Here is a 21,980-nt window from a genome sequence, read left to right on the forward strand (position 1 = left end):
TTGTGAATAGTGCTGCTATGAACATGCGGGTACGTGTATTTGTTTGAGTTCTTATTTTCAATTCTTTGAGTATATATCTAGGAGTGGAATTGTCAGGTCATATAGTAATTTTATGTCTAAATTTTTGAGGAACTGCCAAACTGTTCTCCACAGCTGCACCACTTCACATTCCCACCAATGATGTATGAGGGTTTCAATTTCTCTACAACCTTGCCGGCACTTCCCATTTTCTATTTTTTAAAATTATAGCCATCCTAGTAGGTGTGAAGTGGAATCTCATTGTGGTTTTGACTTGTGTCTCCCTAATGACTGATGATACTGAGTGTCTTTTCATGTGTTTATTGGCCATTTGTATTCTTTGGAGAACTAATTCAAGTTCTTCACCCATATTTAAATTGAGTTGTCTTTTTGTAGTGTTGTGTGCATATACATATACATACATATATATATGTTTTTAAAAATGGTAATAATTTACAAATACTGCATTTGTAAGCTACTTTTTCTACTTCACAGTCTATCTTGAACAAAAGTCTATGTCAGCTGGGCACAGTGGTGCACACCTGTAATCCTAGTACTTTGGGAGGCCAAGGCAGGCGCATCACTTCAGGCCAGGAGTTTGAGACCAGCCTAGCCAACATGGTGAAACCTTGTCTTTACTATAAATATAAAAATTAGCCGGGTATGGTGGCATGCGCCTATAGTCCCAGCTACTCGGGTGACTGAAGCACAAGAATCGCTTGAACCCAGGAGGTGAACAGGAGTTCACCCAGTGAACTGAGATGGTGCCACTACACTTCAGCCTGGGCAACAGAGCAAGACTCTGTCTTTAAAAAAATAAAAAAAAGTCGGCCGGACGCAGTGGCTTACGCCTATAATCCCAACGCTTTGGGAGGCCGAGGTGGGTGGATCACCTGAGGTCAGGAGTTCGAGACCAGCCTGGCCAACATGGTGAAACCCTGTCTCTACTAAAATACAAAAATAAACTGGGCATGGGGGTGGGCGCCTGTAAGCTACTCGGTAGCCTGAGGCAGGAGAAAGCTTGAACCCAGGAGTCGGAGGTTGCAGTGAGCCTAGATCGCACCATTGCACTCTAGTCTGGACGACAAGAGCAAAACTCCATCTCAAAATAAATAAATAAATAAATATAAATATTAAAAAAGTCTATGTCATCATATATTCATATTCTGCTGGGCATTATTTTTAGTGCCTGAATGTAAAATACCATAAATTATTAAATCAATTCCATATTATTAGACATTTAGTTTATAATTTTTTACTGTTACATATAAGGTAAACATGACTACCCTTTCTTTATGCTCACACCTTTGCCCGTAATTATTTCATTAGGCTATAAATATATTCCTCAAAGTGAAATCACTGAATCAAAAGATGAGCCAAATTTGGTGAATTTTACCAAGCCACCTTTAGAAAGTTTTCACCCAAATGTAACAACTTTTTAAAAGGCTATTCAGACAATTTTACATATAAGGGATACAAAATAGGGTCATGGTTTCTAAGATTTTATAAAGGTTCGAGCCTACAACAGTGGGGGGAATTGTGAAAGGAGTAAACCTTCAAAAGCAAGCAGATAAAAAGCCTGAAAAACCTGGAAAACCATTGGATTGAAATGTCCATTCCCCTTTATACTTCTGTTACCTTACTACTTTTCAGGTTGGAGATTAACAGAAAGAGCTTTTATATTCAGGTAATTGCAGAACTGCAAAAAGTGAATGCCTAGATCAATTGGAGTGGGTAGAAAAACTTTGAAAATTTTGCAAGAGCATTAGAGCTTTTTTGCTTTTCACTTCATTGCGTCACTGTACCTTGTAAAAACCTACATAATCTCCAAAGCTTACTAATTAGTAACTATCGGATTTTTTTCTTTAAATAAGATTAAATAACAACATTTTCACATACTGTTTTAAAACCAAGACGTAAATGAAACGTGTATGCCTTGAAAGACATTCTTTTTTTTTTTTTTTTGAGACGGAGTCTCGCTCTGTCGCCCAGGCTGGAGTACAGTGGCCGGATCTCAGCTCACTGCAAGCTCCGCCTCCCGGGTTTACGCCATTCTCCTGCCTCAGCCTCCCGAGTAGCTGGGACTACAGGCGTCCGCCACCTCGCCCGGCTAGTTTTTTGTATTTTTTAGTAGAGACGGGGTTTCACTGTGTTAGCCAGGATGGTCTCGATCTCCTGACCTCGTGATCCGCCCGTCTCGGCCTCCCAAAGTGCTGGGATTACAGGCTTGAGCCACCGCGCCCGGCTGAAAGACATTCTTTCAAGGCATACACGTTTCATTTAACAGTGGCCAGTAGGCCAACATGAAACTGAATTAATTATATATAATTTATCCTCTAGACAACCCCATAGGAATCTTTTTCATACATTGATGAATATTGGATTTTACCCTACACAGGTCACTGAAAAGTAGTGTAAATTTCACGTTTTTTTGTCTTTTTTTTTTTTTTTTTTTAAGATGGAGTCCCGCTCTGTTGCCCAGGCTGGAGAGCAGTGGGACAATCTCAGCTCACTGCACCTAGGTTCAAGCGATTCTCCTGTCTCAGTCTCCTGATTAGCTGGGATTACAGGCACCTGCCACCACTCCCGGCTAATTTTTGTATCTTTTAGTAGAGATGGGGTTTCACCGTCTTGGCCAGGCTGGTCTCAACCTCCTGACCTCAAGTGATCCGTCCTCCTCGGCCTCCCAGAGTGCTGGGATTATGGGCGTGAGCCACCGTGCCTGGCCTCATGTTTCTTTTAAGAACTTAACTTTTAGAAGGCAGCATTGCAAACTTTCATGTCTGAATTTATATATATTGAGCTTCTATAGATAATTACAATGTACCATTAGAAATAATATTGATTTTGGCCAGGCATGGTGGCTCACACCTGTAATCCTAGCACTTGAGGAGGCCGAGGCAGACAGATCACGAGATCAAGAGATCGAGACCGGGCCAGGCGCGGTGGCTCAAGCCTGTAATCCCAGCACTTTGGGAGGCCGAGAGGGGCGGATCACGAGGTCGGGAGATCGAGACCATCCTGGCTAACACGGTGAAACCCCGTCTCTACTAAAAATATAAAAATTAGCCGGGCATGGTGGTAGGCGCCTGTAGTCCCAGCTACTCGGGAGGCTGAGGCAGGAGAATCGCTTGAACATGGCAGGCGGAGGTTGCAGTGAGCCAAGATTACACCACTACACTCCAGCCTGGGCGAACTCTGTCTCAAAAATAAATGAATGAATGAATGAATGAATGAATGAATGAATGAATGAATAAATAAATAAATAAATAAATAAATAAAACTTGGGAGTTTTTAAAAAAACTGTTAAGGTCCTAAAGGTTTTTAAATAACTCTACTTAAGAATCAACTGACCCAGGCCAGGCGAGGTGGCTCATCCATCTCTCTCGTCTCTACTAAAAAATCAAAATGTTGACTTTGGCTGGGCACGGTGACTCACGCCTGTAATCCCAGCACTTTGGGAGGCTGAGGCAGGCAGATCACTTGAGGCCAGGTGTCTGAGACCAGCCTGGCCAACGTGGTGAAACCCTGTCTCTAATACTAAAAATTAGCAGTGCATGGTGGTGCATGCCTGTGATCCCAGCTACTCGGGAGGCTGAGGCAGGAGAACTGCTTGAACCCAGGAGGCAGAGGCTGCAGTGAGCTGGGATCAAGCCACTGCACTCCAGCCTGGGCAACAGAGCAAGATTCTGTCTGAAAAAAAAAAAAAAAGAATCACTGGCCTGGAAAAAAAAAACAGAGATGCCATTTTTTCTTTATTATTTTTTGCTACATCTTCATTTTTAGGCCAAATCTAATTTGTTCTTACCTCTAGGTCTCAGTAGGCTATTAATTCTTAAAATCTTACTAAGAAATCATCAAAATACTTCCATTTATTATGAATATCTCTTTTTTTATGTTATTTATTTATTTTTTTATGAGACAGAGTCTTGCTCTGTCACCCAGGCTGAAGTTCAGTGGCACAATCATGGCTCACTATAGTCTAAATAAACTTCCTGGGTTCAAGCAATCCTCCTATCTCAGCCTCTCAAGTAGGTAAGACTACAGGCATGCACCACCACGCCTGACTAATTTTTTTAAATTATTTTTTGTAGAGACAGAGTCTTGCTATGTTGTCCAGGCTGGTCTTAAATTCCTGACCTTAAGCAATCCTCCCTCCTTGGCCTCCCAAGGCGTAATTCCACCCCCACACCATTTTTTTTCCAGAGATGGGCTGTCCTGCTGCTAAATGAGCTATGTTGTGATCTCACAGCAACAGACTTACAAGGAGTAGCTTCTACTGTCAGATATCCAAAGGAATTCCTAAAATGTATTCTCTACCCAAGGGCCCTGGAACCTGGGTCTCCATAGTTTTTTGTTTGTTTTGTTCCCGTTTTTTTTTTTTTTTTTTTTTTTTTTTCCTGAGATGGAGTTTCACTCTTGTTGCCCAGGCTGGAGTGCAATGGCATGATCTCGGCTCACTGCAACCTCTGCCTCCCAGGTTCAAGTGTTTCTCCTGCCTCAGCCTCCTGAGTAGCTAGAATTACAGGCACCTACCACCACGCCCAGCTAGTTTTTTTTGTATTCTTAGTAGAGACGGGATTTCACCATGTTGGTCAGGCTGGTCTTGAACTCCTGACCTTAGGCGATCCACCCACCTCGGCCTCCCAAAGTGCTGAGATTACAGGCGTGAGCCACTGCGTCCGGCCTCCATAGTTTCTTCTCTCTTTAATTCCAGGAAAGACAGCAGTTAGGTGAGTAATGGAAATTATCAGACGAAAATAATCTTCTTGTCATCTAATCTAGATTCCTTTCTGGGACCCAATTTTAGCTATTATAAAAACCAGAATAAAACCCATCTGCCATCACTTCAGAAAGTGCCAGGGAAAAAGCCTAAGGAAGGCTTTTATTATTTATTTATTTATTTATTTATTTATTTTTCTTTTTTGAGACAAAGTCTCACTCTGTCACCCAGGCTGGAGTGCAATGACTCAGTCATGGCTCACTGTAGCCTCAACCCTCTGAGTTCAAGTGATCCTCCCTCCTCAGCCTCTTGAGTAGCTGGGACTACAGGTGCACACCACCACACCCAGCTAATTTCTGATTTTTTGTAGAGACAGGCTCTCTCCATGTTGCCGGGGCTGGTCTCGAACTCCTGGGATCAAGTGATCCTCCCATCTCAGCCTCCCAAAGGCCTGGGATTACAGGCATGAGCCACTGCACCCGGCCCTAAGGAAGAGTTTTAAACAATAAACTAGCAAGAGGCCCAGTGAGGTGGCTCGCACCTGTAATCAATCCCAGCATTTTGGAAGGCCAAGTTGGGAAGCTTGCTCCAGCCCAGGAGTTCAAGGTTGCAGTGAGCTATGATTGTACCACTGCACTCCAGCTTAGGTGATATAGCAAGACCATGACTCTGAAAGAAAGAAAACAAAAAAGATAATAAATTAATAAGATACATAGTCATGATAAAGCTGTTCAAAATTATGTTTGCAAGCTAAGTTTACATAGGAAAGAAACATTTGTTGCCTGATAGAAAGAAGTCCCTTAATTTTTAAAAAAGAGATTTTAAAAGAAATTTTATTCATCAAAATGTGGCTGCTACAAGAACTATGATATTGTACCATTCGGTATATGGTCCTGTTTACCATATGTATGTGTCCTCTTACTAGCTTAAAACTTGATGGCATGACTTTGCAAGTGCAAAAATGGTAAAACAAAAACAAAACCAGGGCAAATGCTCAGCTGTTTTTTCTTTCAGAGAAACTCCAAGGCATGAAGGAACCCCTCAGGTCACAAGTTTGTCCCCCTCATCTGTAAATTCTGCAATGAGGCAACCAACCCATTTCTCCTTTGCTTTCAAGTAGGCTCTGCTGATCCCCTCTCCTCTGTCACTGCCCATGGCTCAGACTGACTCGATGCTTTCTCAGTGGCCACAGCCAATGAAACTGGGTGCCTGGGCCACCCCGAAGAGTGCGGTAGGAAGCTGGTCAGCTCTGGCCACCTTTAGGGTCTGTGCATATCCCCCAGGCCTGTCCAATGAGGCCAATAGCTATGGCAGCCTTTTTTGTTTTTTTTCTCTCCTGGATTCTTTCTCTTTTAGTCTCCAAAGATCTGTAAGCAATGGTGTTGGATTCCAGTTCCCTATCTCTAGGCACGTTGTCTTCAAACCAAAGGCCTTGTGTAGAAGATTTCTATTTTCCACTTTCTATTAAGACAGCAAGGCGGGGCTGGGTGCAGTGGCTCACACCTGTAATCCCAGCAATTTGGGAGGCTGAGGCAGGCAGATCACCTGAGGTCAGGAGTTTGAGACCAGCCTGACTTACATGGTGAAACCCCATCTCTACTAAAAATACAAAAAATTAGCCGGGCTTGATGGCACATGCCTGTAATCCCAGCTACTCAGGAGGCTGGAGCAGGAGAATCACTTGAACCCGGGAGGCAGAGGTTTCAGTGAGCTGAGAACGTGCCATTACACTCCAGCCCAGGTGACAAAAGCAAAACTCCGTTCCCCGCAACATCTCTGGCATAAAAAATAAAAATAAAAATAAAAATAAATAAATAAATAAAAACAAAGTAGCAGTGAGGGAGTCAAAACACAACTCAAATTGCATAGTTGTTTGTACCTTTGTTCGAGTGATGTGGTGACATTTATTTTTCTAGTAAGACTGTCAGTTCCAGAAGGTTCAGAACTCCTATCATTTGACTGTTGTGTCACCTGTGCAGGTCCTCATACATAAGTGCTTCTTGAGTGAACTCGTTTTCTACTCTGTGACAAATCACAAATTCTAACATGTTGGTTCTAATAGTGAACGGGATACAAGTAATCTCTGAAAACCTAGGTTGGCATACCCTACTGCCCAGTGGCCTAGAGGGATTTGGTATAAAGCTAGCAAGAAATGGTGATATTTCATTACAATTATAGAAGAAAACATTCTGAACTCAGATCTTGGAAAGAACGACACTAATATGCCCAATGAATATAATTTTCACAGTATTTCCAGGTGTGGATGTCTGTATTAGAAATGATTGTCACTTTTGCTGAGCGTGGTGGTGTGTGTCTGTAGTCCTAGCTACTTGGGAGGCTGAGGCAGGAGGACTGCTTGAGCCCATTAGTTCCAGGATGTAGTGCACAATGATTGTGCCTGTGAATAGCCACTGTACTCCATCCTGGGTAACATAGTGAGACCCCGTCTCTAAAAAAAGAAAAGAAATGAAATGACTGTCACTTTTGACAAGCTTTTAAATTTTCAACTCATTTTCTTCTTAAAATATTTAGGTTTAGAGAACACTTGCTTTCAGAGTGAAGTCCTTCAGTTCCATTAACACATAAATTTCATTAACGCCATGAAACCTTCCTTATAAAGGTCTGAATTCTTTATAAATACAACAGACTACATTGGATCTGTCCAAAAGTCAAATGTGTTGAATTGAACTGAGTCTCAAACTTATCTTAACCACGTTATAGGTGAAAATCTTCTAAATGATTATGCTTGTTATACTACTGTAACTTTCCAGTTACCCTATAATTTTACTTTCTTTTTTTTTTTCTTCTTCTTTTTTTCTTTTTGAGATAGAGTTTCACTCTTGTTGCCCAGGCTGAGTGCAATGGCAGTCTCGGCTCACTGCAACCTCCGCCTCCCGAGTTCAAGCGATTCTCCTGCCTCAGCCTCCCGAGTAGCTGGGACTGCAGGTGCCCGTCACCATACCTGGCTAATTTTTGTATTTTTAGTAGGGACGGGGTTTCACCATGTTGGCCAGGCTGGTCTCGAACTCCTGACCTCAGGTGATCCGCCCGCCTCGGCCTCCCAAAGTGCTGGGATTACAGGCATAAGCCACTGCGCCCAGCCCCTAATTTTACTTTCTTTAAATGACATGAGATTACAATAAATAGTGACAAGTGGCAGACATCATCAAAAGAAACAGTGAAGACCATTAATATTTTGTCAGACTCTATGCAATGGGTTGGAAAACACATAAACCCAGGGAGGATGAATTTCCTTACCCTCAAACAGATCCAATTCCTCCCCATAGGTCGAAGACAACATCTCCAAAGGTAAAAGTGAGAAATCCGACAGCGACTTGATTGATGAGTAGGCAGCCTGCTAGTAGGGGACTCCTTCACTCATTTACTTACGAGCTGGGCATTGTACTCCGCCCTGGAGATGCAGAGGTAACAAAGCAGACCCATTGCCTCCCTCACAAAGTTTCTAGGAGCTTAGATTTTCACGGAGAAGACAAAACAATGAACAAGCACACACATACCTAAGCCAGATCATTTCAGGTGCTGCGCAGGCCCACAGAGATAACACAACAGGGTAATGTGACAGGGGTGAGTTCGAGAGGCTGGAAAGGCCTTTCCAAGGAGAGAATAGGACGAAGTTCGTTCCCTTTCAAACTGTCTTCGTCATTCCGCCTGCTGACTCTATTTCGGTTGGCTTGGACGAGGACTGGTGGCTGATTAATGTTCAATGACCCACGGAGGCAGCCCAGGCCGACAGTTCCTCAGGACCCTGCAGGTCAACGTTTCGCAACTTCCCAGGCCTCTCCCTGCTCCAGAACAAGCCTGACTCCGCTCCCAGTTTTTCCGGTAATCTCCTCCTCACCGCTCCGCTGCTGCATTTTACTCACGCCCTCCAGGGAGCCGTCCTAGGCGTCCAGCTCTCAGGATGTGGAGAGCTGCAAATAGCACCGACAGCTGCAGCTGGAGGTAGCCGCCCGGGAAGCCAGCCAGCTGCTGCCACCACAGGGGCCAGGGCCGGCCGCGGGCCTCCGCACGCCCTTGTGAGCAGCTCAGCGGAACCCTCGACGAGGCGGGCCGACTCGCCAGTGCAAATCACGGCTTTTATTTCCTTCTGGGTGCACACGTGGGGAGGGAGGGCGGGTGGGGAAGGAGAGTGTGCGCCCTTCAATGTTTACCACTTCTCTTCAAAACTGCCTGGGAAGTAGGTCGGCACCAATAATCACCTCATTTGCACAAACAGGGACACTGAGGTGAAGGAAGTGACTGCACCGCCTGAACACAGCGGAGTCACAGGGAAGCAGGAATCCATCCAGCCTCTGTGCTCCTGGAGCCTGGCCTTTTCCCTCTGGTTTTCTTAGTCCTTTTACGGTATCTCCGGACCATTTTTTCCCTCCTGTGCTCTCTGCTACGTACACAAGACTCACCTCCTCTGGCCACACTCCTCAACGCGAAAAGATGAGGATTACTTACAGACCCCCACTGGAAACTGGTCTTTAAAGAAGGAAGCCTAGGCCAGGTGTGGTGGCTCACGCCTGTAATCCCAGCACTTTGAGAGGCGGAGGTGGGCGGATCTCCTGCGGTCAGGAATTGGAGACGGGCCTGGCCAACATGGTGAAACCCTGTCTCTACTAAAAATACATAAATTAGCCGCTTGTGGTGGCGCACACCTGTAATCCCAGTTACTCGGGAGGCTGAGGCAAGAGAATCACATGAACTGGTGGGGGCAGTGGTTGCAGTGAGCCGAGATACCGCCCCACTGCACTCCAGCCTGGGGCACAGAGCCAGACTGTCTCGGAGAAAAAAAAAAAAAAAAAAAAAAAAGGCCATGCGCAGTCAGTGGCTCACGCCTGTAATCCCAGCACTTTGGGAGGCTGAGGTGGGCAGATCACCTGAGGTCAGGCGTTCGAGACCAGCCTGGCCAACATGGTGAAACCTGGTCTCTACTAAAAATACAAAAATTAGCTGGGCATGGTGGTGGGCGCCTGTAATGCCAGCTGCTCGGGAGGCTGAGACAAACAGTGAGACTCTGTCTTAAAAAAAGAAAAAAAAGATTCAGACATGAGACTGTGAAACTGACTAGACTCACTATTGCATTGTTTATAGATGTTGCCAGACCGAAAGCCCCAAAGCAGCACAGTACCTTCCTAACACCTGGATTGGGAAATCTAGATTTTAGTAAAATAAATGGTGATACTTACAGAAGAAACGTTGGAGTTAGAGTATGCCAAAAAAAAAAAAAAAAAAAAAAAAAAAAAAAAAAAAAAAAAAAGGAAGCATAGCCTGAAAGGTATTTAAAATGCATCTCCTTGCCCTGCCACACACAGGGGGGCACAGGGATGGGGCCCCGGTCTACGTGCAATCCCAGGCACATCTTCTTCCTTGGGGTTCCTTGGGGTTCAGCCTGGTGTAGAAAGGAGTACTGGACCCGCTCAATGCCCCAGAAACTGGAACCCTGAGCACACACCCTAGGTCGTCTCCCATGGGAAACGGTCTGACGGGGTATGGGATAGAGCGGCCACTGCTTCCTCTGGGCAAGAAGAACTGCTCTCCTGAGGCAGGAGGGCTGAATGAAGAAACTAGACTGCTGAGGTAGGCCCCATTCCTCTCATGGCCAGCCAGGGTCCTGCGGGAGCTTCTCAGGGCAGTTTTAGCTCCTCTCTCAGCTTTTAATGTGAAAAAGAGAGATAAAACCTGATTAAGAAATGAGTGTACAGCAGCAGAGCTGTACACAGGAAACTGGTGCAAATGACCATGACGTTGTACTGTATTTTCATCTTTCTTCTTTTCAGTTTTGCTCTGCAGCAAAAAATTGTAATGTTTATAATTTAAATATTAATAATGTAGCTGGTGGGCCAGATGCAATGGCTCACACCTATCATCTCAGAACCCTGGGAGGCTGAGGTGGGAGGACTGCTTGAGGCTAGGAGTTTGAGACCAACCTGGGCAACAAAGTGAGATCTCCATCTCTACAAAAAATTTTTTTGAAAAATAGCTGGGCATAATGGTGCACGCCTGTAGTCCCAGCTACTCAGGAGGCTGAAGTGGGAGGATCGTTTGAGCTCAGGAGGTCGAGGTTGCAGTGAACCATGATCAGGCCCCTGCACTCCAGCCTGGGCAACAGAGCAAGACTGTCTCGAAACAACAACAAAATAATTCAGCTGGTATTCAGTAATACATGATACTTAAGTGGTCTGCCTTAAAAAAAAAAAAATACAACTTTTTAAACAACCCATACAGGTTGACAGGTCAACACTGAAGACTTTATGAAATAACAAGATTTGCGGTGAATGAGAAGCACAATTATATTCTTCTTCTTTTTCAATTAAATTTGAAACACGCTTCAGCAAATATGTATGTGTCTTCCAGGTGGATGTTGCGTTTCAGGTTTCCTTTCTGTTGCCTACAGTGCTTTAAGTCTGCCAGAAATTCCCTTGAGAGAGAAGGAGACCTTAATGCAGAATATTAAGTCCTCTGCCTATCATATCCATAAAGCCACACCTACCTCTCTCCCAGGGGCGTGAGAAATTGCTTTTGTGTGCTATTTGGAGAGGCGCTGGCATCCAGAAACAAAAGTGAAACAAACCAATGCCCTCAAGAGATAAGATAAAGAAGTACAAAGACCTAAAGAAGCACTGAGTTTTAAGTCACTGGTTTTAAGAAATAATTCAAGTTAAAGCTTTGGAGTCACTGCATTTGTGACGACTCTCACTTGACCACTTGCTAGTATGGGTATCCTTGGGCAAGTACCCAACCTCCTGTGCCTTAATTTCTCCATTTGTCAAATGGGCACAATCATACTGACTTTATAAGTTTTCACTGATGTGTGAGAATTTAATAAAATAATCAATGGAAAATGCCTGCCATTTTGCTTGGCATTTGGTAACAGCTTAATACATTGTTAGCTGTTGCTTTTTTTTTTTGAGATGGGATCTCGCTATGTTGCCCAGGCTGGTCTTGAATTCCTGATCTCAAGGAATTTCTTGAATTCTGAACATTGGAATCATCCAGGGGATTGATGCCTGGGTTCACCCAAGGGATTCTGATGGACTTGGTCTGGGTGTGGCTTGTGCTTTGGAAGTTTTAAAAGCATTCCTGGTGATTCTTAATGCTCAGCTAAGTTTGGAAACTAATGCTTTCTGGTGTTGTCCTAACCAAAAAGGCAAAGCAGATGTTTATAGTTGAGATCAAATTAAGGCAGTATGTATTTTGAGCTAATAATTTGACTTACTTTGCTGCATTAGCCACTCAAATTAGCCAAGCAACTATTTTTTTCACTGAATTTATAAGTTTTGGCTGATTTGACTAATTAAGCAAAAAGTTTGATTCCTTAAAATCATATGGCCACAAGCTCAAGTAAATTAAATTCACTGGGAACCAGCTATGATTGTGGGTATTTTGAACCATTATGATACATTAGGCATGCATTATTTATTTATTTATTTTTATTTTTGAAATGGAGTCTCACTCTATTGCCTAGGCTGGAGTGCAATGGTGTGATCTCAACTTACTACAGCCTCTGCCTCCCAGGTTCAAGTGATTCTCACTGCCCCAGCTTCCTGAGTAGCTGGGATTACAGATGCGCACCACCTTGCCTGGCTAATTTTTCTACTTTTAGTAGAGACGGTGTTTCACCTTATTGGCCAGGTTGATCTCGAACTCCTGACCTCGTGATCCGCCCACCTGGGCCTCCCAAAGTGCTGAGATTACAGGTGTGAGCCACCATGTCCGGTCTTAGGTAATGGATATTCCATTAAAATGCTGATACTTTTAGATGTATTTGATCGGTTCATCCAGTAAAAACTTGATTCTTCAAACTAATACAGCTACAGTCTAAAGGAAATAGAATTTGTTGGACACCAACTAGGCTTTTCAGTGTAATTTAGGATATAAATTACTATAGGAATACACATCATTTAATTCCTGCACATTTGCCAACAAAGTAGATGTTAAATCAAAATGCTATTGTTGGAATGAAACGGATGCTGCCTTGTCCTTTGATCTCATTCTGGGGACTTTTGAAGGTGTGTAGGTTGCTCTTGGATTTGTACACCACTGTTGGTTTATTACTAACCACCTCTTTTAAAAACTAATGAGCCTGTTGGTTAACTTAGTGCTTCAGGTCACACTGATCCATCAGATGAATCACAAGTGAGGTAGCACTCTCAGGCTCTATCAACTTCCTGTCAACATTTTCCATTGGAGGCATGAAATGCTAGATTAGAAAAAGGCCCTGGCCCTTGTTGCCCAGAGTTCTGCATCTGGCCATGGACGTGGGGCATCAGGTGCTACTTTAACTAGTTGAGCAGAGCAAACCTTTCTGCTATGTATCCATAGTTGGACAAAACAGAAACAACCACTTGTCTCCAGACTCTAAAATATAAAATAGTAATCAGGCAATTATATGTGTACGGTTTATTTTCTCCACTGCAGAATAAGTTATTTGTTTATTAAGTATGTATTTATAAGGGGCAAAAAAATGACATCGTTAGAACATGGGGAGCATGCAAAAGTTATTTTAATTTAATTTCCTCTTTTATTTATTTATTTATTTATTTTTGAAACAGAGTCTTTCTGTCACCCAGACTGGAGTGCAGTGGTGTGATCTCAGCTCACTGTAACCTCCGCCTCCTAGGTTCAAGAGATTCTTGTGCCTCAGCCTTCAGCTGGGACTACAGGTGCGTGCCACCGCACATGGCTAATTTTTTTGTATTAGTCAAGAGGCAGAGGTGGGAAGACTGCCTGAGACCGGGAGGTCAAGGATGTAGTGAGCTGAGTTCATACCACTGCACTCTAGCATGGGCAACAGAGCAAGACCCTGTCTCGGGAAAAAAAAAAACTGGGTGCTGTGGCTCATGTCTATAGTCCCAGAACTTTGGGAGGCCAAGGAGGGTTGATCACTTGAGCCCACGAGTTCAAGACCATCCTGAGAAACACGCCAAAACCTCATCTCTACAAAACATAAAAAAAAAATTAGCCAGGCATGGTGGTGTGCCTATAGTCCCAGCTACTCAGGAGGCTTAGGTGGGAGAATCCTTTGAGCCTGAGAGGTCAAGGTTGCAGTGAACTGAGATCGTGACACTGCACTCCAGCCTGGGCAACAGAGTGACACCCTGTCTCAAACAATAAAAAAAAAAAATGGTGCTTTAGGCAGCGTGTTCTGTGGTGTCCCGGCCATTGGAGGTAAAACACTCACTGGGGCTGGGTCAGCGTGGGGCAGACAAAATGGACCATAAGGGCAGGGTCCAAGAAGATTCCACAGGAATCAAGAGGATGATGGTAGTGTCACCAATTCCAGAACAATTGAAAAGATGCAGTGCTCATTTGAGAAAACGGTTCGCATCTTTAGCCTCTGCACATGTGATTTTAGGCTAATTTTCACAAGGCCATCGAGAGACTTGAAAACCTTTAGGTATTTTCATGCATCCTAGGTGAGGATGCTTTATGGGTGGGTAGAGGTGGGTTATCTGTGTGGGTTTTATGCACTCCTCTTTACAGAGAGGTGGTAGCTGAACCAGGCAAGGAGCTTCCTGTCCTTTCTGACATATATTTGCTTAATGATCTCTGCCTGCATCCTGTAGTTTGAAGAGCAACGTACTAGAACCACGTTTCTTCTGACATACTCTGGCTGTATGATGCACACACTTTCCGACAATATCCACATCAGACACCTCTCTTCTGATTCTGGGCTCCCAGATTGTGGCTTTTGCGTTATCCTGTGAATTACCTGAATTGCCAGCTCTGGCTAGGCTGGCTTCTGAGCACAGCTTCCATCACTCAGGCTATTGCTCTGTCCTGGCTCAGTCTGTCTTGTCCATACCACACTGGTTGTCGAACAGTTGATTGGTAAGGTTGCACTTGACTTATGAGAACCAGCTCAAACTGCTTATGACCCTAAAAGAGATTTGCTAAAAGAAGGTGTTACGACAATTAAGAATACATCAACACACACTTAGATTAAATATTTAGATAATGCATGCATTAAGCAAAGCACTGTTTTAGTTTGATGATAAAATCAGGATCAGCTAGTCACCTGATAACATTTCATAGCTGCTTAATTTATCAATGAAACTCACTGACTTCAATTTTCTAACCTTATACTTGTAAGAAAGACATTAATATTAAAGATTATAGTGATATCCAGTAGAGGAGAAGACAGTAATAAATAATTAGCTTCTTTATGCTTCAGTTGCTTTCCTAAATTACTTATGAAACAGCAACAAATGCTACTAGTGCCATTGGGAAAGCTGACATTATCCATTTCTTATTTAACAATGGAGTCATTTAAAAAGGAAAAGAGAGAAAAAGGAGGCTGGGAGTGAGAAACTCATTATTGTATTTAATACAGACCTGGTATCTTTTTTTTGGAGACGGAGTCTCACTCTGTCGCCCAGGCTGGAGTGCAGTGGCGCAATATCGGCTCACTGCAAGTTCTGCTTCCAGGGTTCACACCATTCTCCTGCCCCAGTCTCCCGAGTAGCTGGGACTACAGGCACCCGCTACCATGCCCAGCTAATTTTTTGTATTTTTAGTCAAGATGGGGTTTCACCGTGTTAGCCAGGATGCTCTCAATCTCCTGACCTCGTGATCCACCTGCCTCGGCCTCCCAAAGTGCTGGGATTACAGGCGTGAGCCACCGCGCCCAGCCTTTTTTTTTTTTTTTTTTGAGACAAAGTCTCACTCAGTTGCCCAGGTTGGAGTGCAATGGTGCAATCTCTGCTCACTGCAACCTCTACTTCCCAGGTTCAAGCCATTCTCCTGCCTCAGCCTCCCAAGCAGCTGGGATTACAAGTGCCCACCACCATGCCTGGCTAATTTTTGTATTTTCTTAGAAGAGATGGGGTTTCAGCATGTCGGCCAGACTGGTCTGGAACTCCTGACCTCAGGTGATCTGCCCGCCTTGGCTTCCCAAAGTGCTGGGACTACAGGCGTGTGCCACCGTGCCCGGCCAGATTCTGGTATCTTGAGAGGCTGCATGTTTGGCTGAAGGATATCAAAAGCCACTAAGCAAGAGAATGGCATTTGTTGTCACCAAAGTAAACAATTTTTATTTCTGCTTTCCATATGCAGGCATATGAGTAGAGAAAACGTGGCATATTGTATTTGTACATTTTGGGAAAACATGTAGCCTTATAATCATCATAATACGAAACACATCCCTTATGCTATTAAGTGTTTCATCACTGCTCTGGGAGTTCTGCATTAGCAAAGGAGATGGAAATTATTGGTTCTAAGACATTTCAGCTCCAGTATGAATTCGGATATGGTCCAGATTGAAAGAACCACACCTAAATTGTCTCAGTTACGTGAAAATTTATTTTATAACTGTTTCCAGAGCATGTAGTTCAAATATCACAACTTATCAAATATAAACCTCATTGCCAGGAAATTTTCCTTGAGGCTGACTGAGATTTTTAAAATTTTCTGATCTCTCTAGGGATGGCAATGTCTCCCGTCCTCCATAATCGCCAAGATTTTTTTCTCTCTGTCCAAAAGAGGAAAGTTTTGGTGGAGACAAAATCCGTGTCCCCAGATAAACATGCTCAAATGAATACATTTCTAGAAAGTTCATTAGCAAAAGTTCAGATAAATTGAGAGTATTTTTTAGGAATTGTCATTTCCTTACACTCTGATAACATTTGTGCCTGCTAGATAAAATGTTTACAATAAACTTTGTAAATCTCCATATTTTGAGAAATCATTTGTGGCATTAAGACTGGAAATAGAAGAAATAAATGAAAATAAGAAATCATTGATAATGTCTATGAAGTCCTCAACAGTATGTGCTCAACAAATATTATAGGCTTTAGCATCATAATATTATTTGGGAATATTTGCATTTAATGAAAAATGGTACATATATATTTATAAATGTGAACACATATTTATATACAGCATAGGTATATATAAACAGAAAAGAGTCTGTCTTTCCTAATTGCCAGAAATAATCTTTGCTTGGGAATTAATTCATTGCTGTTTACTATTATTTCTTCTCCTGTACAGAGTTGGAAAGGAGAGCATACCAGTAGAGGTGTGAAATGGCTCATTTATTTGCATTAATTATTAACTTTGAAGCCTCACCAAAATTGTTCTAATCTTAGCATTGAAGCAACTTTGGTCCTTGATGAAATACCTAATCAACGAATTAAAATCACAAAACATGCTAAGAATGCCACTGTTACCATGTAATAATGGAATGTGAGTAGGGACTTCAGACATCATCCGGCGTAATGCCTTCATTTCACAAGTGAGTAACCTGGGGCCCGAACAAGTAAGGGGACATGTCAGATGGGTCATTCCAAAACTGAAATTTTGCCTCCATATCCAGGCTCTGGCCAGCCGTATTATCTGTAAGGCTTTTTACCCTTCTATAAAAACTAAGTCTGGCCGGGTATGGGGGCTCACGTCTGTAGTCTCAGCGCTTTGGGAGGCCGAGGCAGGCAGATCATTGAGGTCAGGAGATTGAGACCAGCCTGGCCAACATGGTGAAACTCTGTCTCTACTAAAAATAGAAAAATTAGCTGGGCGTGGTGGCTCACGCCTGCAATCCCATCTACTCAGGAGGCTGAGGCAAGAGAATTGCTTGAACTCGGGAGGTGGAGGTTGCAGTGAGCCAAGATCATGCCACTGCACTCCAGCCTGGGTGACAGAGCGAGACTCGGTCCTGAGAAAACAAACAAACAACAACAACAAAAACCCAAAAAATACAACAAAACCAAGTCTATCTGATTATGTGAGTCTCTGTGACTCCATTACAGTTGGATTGGCCTCTTTGGCCTCTTAGGGGTGATGGCCTCGAATACTTCTCAAATACAGAGAAAACAAGTTGGTTCTAAAATGATGGAAAAGAACAGGCCCCAACAAGCATCTCTCCTTAACCTCACCTTTTCTGCTCTGCTGTTGTGGATATCCAAAAATATGTGGGGGTTCAGGAATATTACCTCCCTTTAGGATAAAAAAAGTCCATTGTTTTACTTTTGTTTTCTGAGTTTGTTGTTGTTGGTGGTGGTGGTGGTGGTTTTGTTTTTGTTTTTTTCCAAAGACAAGGTCTGTCTCTTTTGCCTAGGCTGGAGTGCAGTGGTGTCATCATAGTTCAATGCAGCCTCAAATTCCTGGGTTCCAGTGATGCTCCTGCCTTAGCCTCCTGAGTAGCTGGGACTATAGGCATGCACCACTAGGCCTCGCTAACTTTTTTTTTTTTTTCCAGTGTTTTTAGAGATGGAGTTTTGCTATGTTGTCCAGGCTGGTCTTGAACTCCTGGCCTCAAGTGGTCCTCCCACCTCAGCCTCCCAAAGTGCTGGGATTACAGGTGTGAGTCACTGCACCTGGCCACCAAGTATATTTTTAGATGAGGTTTTTGAAATAGGTCACAGAATACTCTCATATCTAGGCATAGAATTTTTAGTGATAATTGGTTATTGATGAGTTCAAGAAACCACTTCTCTCTGATTCTCATGTTCCAAATAGGTGGTCCAGTTGTGCAAATTAGCCTGAAACTACATATGCAGAGCCTAAAATGGGGTAAGGGTTGGAGGCTCCTCAAAGGCAGGGTGTGGGTCCCCTTTATAGTTTTCTCTCCAGGGCCAAGTGCAGCTTTTGGTCATTGGAGATGTTCAATGAAGTTTGCTGCACAGCTTAATGAAAAAGTAAACAAATTAAATTTCTAGTTCTCCGAGCTTTTCTTTTTTTTTTTTTTTTAGATGGAGTCTTGCTCTGTCACCCAGGCTAGAGTGCAGTGGCATGATCTCGGCTCACTGCAACCTCCGCCTCCCCAGTTCAAGTGATTCTCCTGCTTCAGCCTCACAAATAGCTGGGACTACAAGTGCCTGCCACCGCGCCCAGCTAATTATTGTATTTTTAGTAGAGACGGGGTTTCACCATCTTGGCCAGGCTGGTCTTGAACTGCTGACCTCGTGATCCACCCGCCTCAGACCCCCAAAGTGGTGGGATTACAGGCATGAGCCACCATGCCTGGCCTCTCCAAGCTTTTCATGGGAATAGAAGAGTATCTTAAACACACAAGCAGGCATTTGTGTTTTCTTTTTTCTTCTTCTTTTTTTTTTTCTTTTGAGATGAGGTCTTGCTCTGTCATCCAGGCTAGGATATAGTGGCATAATCACGGTTCACTGCAGCCTCAACCTCCCAGGCTCAAGTGATCTTCTCACCTCAGCCTCTCAAGCAGTTGGGACCACAGGCATGTGCCACCACAGCTGGCAAACTTTTTTTTGTATTTTTTATAGAGATGAGGGTCTCACTATGTTGCCCAGGCTGGTCTTGACCTCCTACACTCAAGTGATCCATCCACCTTGGCTTCTCAAAGTGCTGGGATTACAGACATTTGTGTTTTATGAAGTTGTGTCTCGCAAACTTGATGGTCTAGTGGCTACTTTGGTGAGTCCGAAAAATCAACCAAACAAAAAAACAGAAAACAAAAAACCCTTTTAAACTTTTCTATCCTTTTCTAATAGTCACTGCATAGCATCTTCCCACGTGTAAAGGTGTATCCTTTGAACTTTAGCAGGTGACGTGGGCATGAGTCTCTGCACCTCATGAATGCCTCAGAATTCTATGTCATTCTGAAATGTTGACCTATTTCTCTTGCTTACTGCTGAGGCCAGTAAACTAACTGTCTTAGCGCCTCACCTCTTGTGGAATATCTCTGGCAAAGCCCGTTTCCAAGTGTCTTGCATTAGTGGAGATGTGTGTTGTATGGTGTCCTCATCAAGAAAAAACACACGTTTGCTTGCTGAAATTTTAGACAATTTCCTTCTAACAAAAGCCCTTGCCTGCCTATCTTTAGAATCCCAGCCTGGGGTGAGCACGGTGGCTCACATCTGTAATCCTAGTGCTTTGGGAGGCTGAGGCAGATGATCACTTGAGGCCGGAAGTTCGAGACCAGCCTGGACAATATAGTGAGACCCTGTCTCCACAAAAAATGTTTAAAATAAATTAGCAGGCATGGTGGCACGTGCCTGTAGTTCCAGCTGCTCTGGAGGCTGAGGCAGAAGGATCGTTTGAACCCAGGAGCTCAAGGTTACAGTGAACTATGATCGTGCCACTGCACTGCACTCCAGCCTGTGCAACAGAGACCCTGTCTGTAAAATAAGTAAATACATAATTAAAAAATTAGAACCCCAGCCTAACTTGTGACTAAATTCGTTCACTAAGTGGTGAGAGATGCTAACATTAAGTGCTGGTCTATATGCTGCTTCATAGATGGCCCTTCTGACAACCATATGTTGTGAAACCATTTGATGCATGTGGCCCACCAGTAGGAAAAGGCATTGTAGTCAGCACTGTCAAGAGATCAGACAGAAGTGTGACATATGTATATTTTAAAGAAGGAGCAACAGTTGGGAATGGACAAAAGACACAGCCAGGGTACCCTCAGAAGCCTGTAATTATACTAGTAACCAAACCTTCCCATAGGAGAGCTCATTTTCAGAGAAGTGAAACTGAATCTGAAGACACGTTTCTGAGACATGAATACTGAGATTGCTTTACCTAGGCATCGGCAATAAAACATCTTTATGTTGATCACATCCTTCCCAGAGACATCAGAAAAGAACATGACTCACCTCACTGGTGTAAAAAGGACACTCTGCGTCCCTTCCATGGTGTTGTTCCGCTTTTGGTTTTGAATTATAGAAAGATGAATATTTTTGTCCCTGAGCCAGGAAGGCTGTGTGCCACGTGTCTTTTACACAGCAGCTACATTTCACAAAAAAGTGTTTTTTACCTGATTTTTCCTGTGGCATTTTAGAAATTTGTTCTGGACTTTCTAACATTCATTTCTTCTGTCCCCAAGGCACCATCACGAGTCAGTGGGAGGAAAAACATTAACTTCACTTAAGCCTGGAGAAAGGTTGAATGGCATGTCCAGAATCACATAGTGACTCAGAATACCGCCTGGGCAGCTTCTTCATCTGTTAGAAGGTTCACTTTTCAAACAGCAAGAGATATTTATTCATTTTGGAAACCTCTTCTACTGTGTTTCTAAATGGTCAACCTCTAGATGAGGGGAGGAAATCACCCAGTTTTCACTAGCTACCAGAAGCCAACACAGTGAACATAAAAGCTGGTAGAAAGATTATTCCCTCAGGATAAATCTATAGTTGGTTATCATCATGCTTGAGAAGTGTTTTTGGAAGTGAGCTCAAGCTTTGGAAATTGATTTCATAGAGCAGGTCTGTGTCCTCATGACCACCCCACCTGCACCCCAACACTGTCCCTGCAAGATGAATGCCTTGGAGGAGCAAGACCAACACCATTGCCCACCTGACGTTTAAAAATTTTCTCATATTTGGGCAAAAGCAGACTTCAAATATCTGGGTTACCACTTTTTCAGTCTTTTCTTAGATGCTTGCATTGTAGAAAAATGTTAGGTAGAGAATTAAGGCAATTTAACAATCACTTTCCACACTCCAGAAGTTTAGGATACCACCTTTAGGCCAGCTCATGTTTTTAATCAACTCATGATAACTATTGGTTCTAAATGAAAAGTTTCCCTTTTTATTGTTTAGCTGTGGCTGAAATTTGCATTTTTCTCTGAATCAATAAAATAATCTTAGAAGTTGGTTGGCATCTTCTCAGATTTCCCTGCTCCTGTTGGGGCACAAAAATTCTTTTTGGTTCTACTTTACCCCTTGCATGTTAAGCAATCCTAGTTCCCTTACCTCTCCTGATCCTTTCCCCTCTCCCTCCAGCTGATGGCTCCTCTCTGATCCTGCTGGGAGGTTCCTGACTACATTCTCCGGGGTAGTTCAGAAATTTACCCTCACCAGTAGCCCTCACTCTCCAAAACAAAAACCAGACAACTCTTTGTTTGGTACTTTATTAAAAATGCTAAAAATAAAATAAAAGAAAGAAAAAAAGAAGCACAAAATGACTCATACACATTCCCCCAGACTAACAGGAGGAGTGACTCACCTTCCCTCCTCAGCTTGTATCACTCATGTCTTATGGATTAGGACATGGAATCATGTGTAGGTTTCTCTGCCACTTTCTAGAGCCAGTTAAATTCTAAGATCCTCAAAAGTTTAGTAGTCATAAACGATTATTAAATACCTGGGCATCAAATATGGTAATGAAATGAAAATATGTCTTCCATGAAGACACTGGCTATGACAATGACCAGAGACGAAAATCCCTAGAATCTTAACATGGTGATTTCTCATTGCTCACCAAGATGTGTGGGTTTCCCTTCACTGATGATACTCACACGAGCTACTCCTACTGCACATGA

Source organism: Rhinopithecus roxellana, chromosome 18 (genome assembly GCF_007565055.1).
Source record: "Rhinopithecus roxellana isolate Shanxi Qingling chromosome 18, ASM756505v1, whole genome shotgun sequence".
Taxonomy (NCBI): Eukaryota; Metazoa; Chordata; class Mammalia; order Primates; family Cercopithecidae; genus Rhinopithecus; species Rhinopithecus roxellana.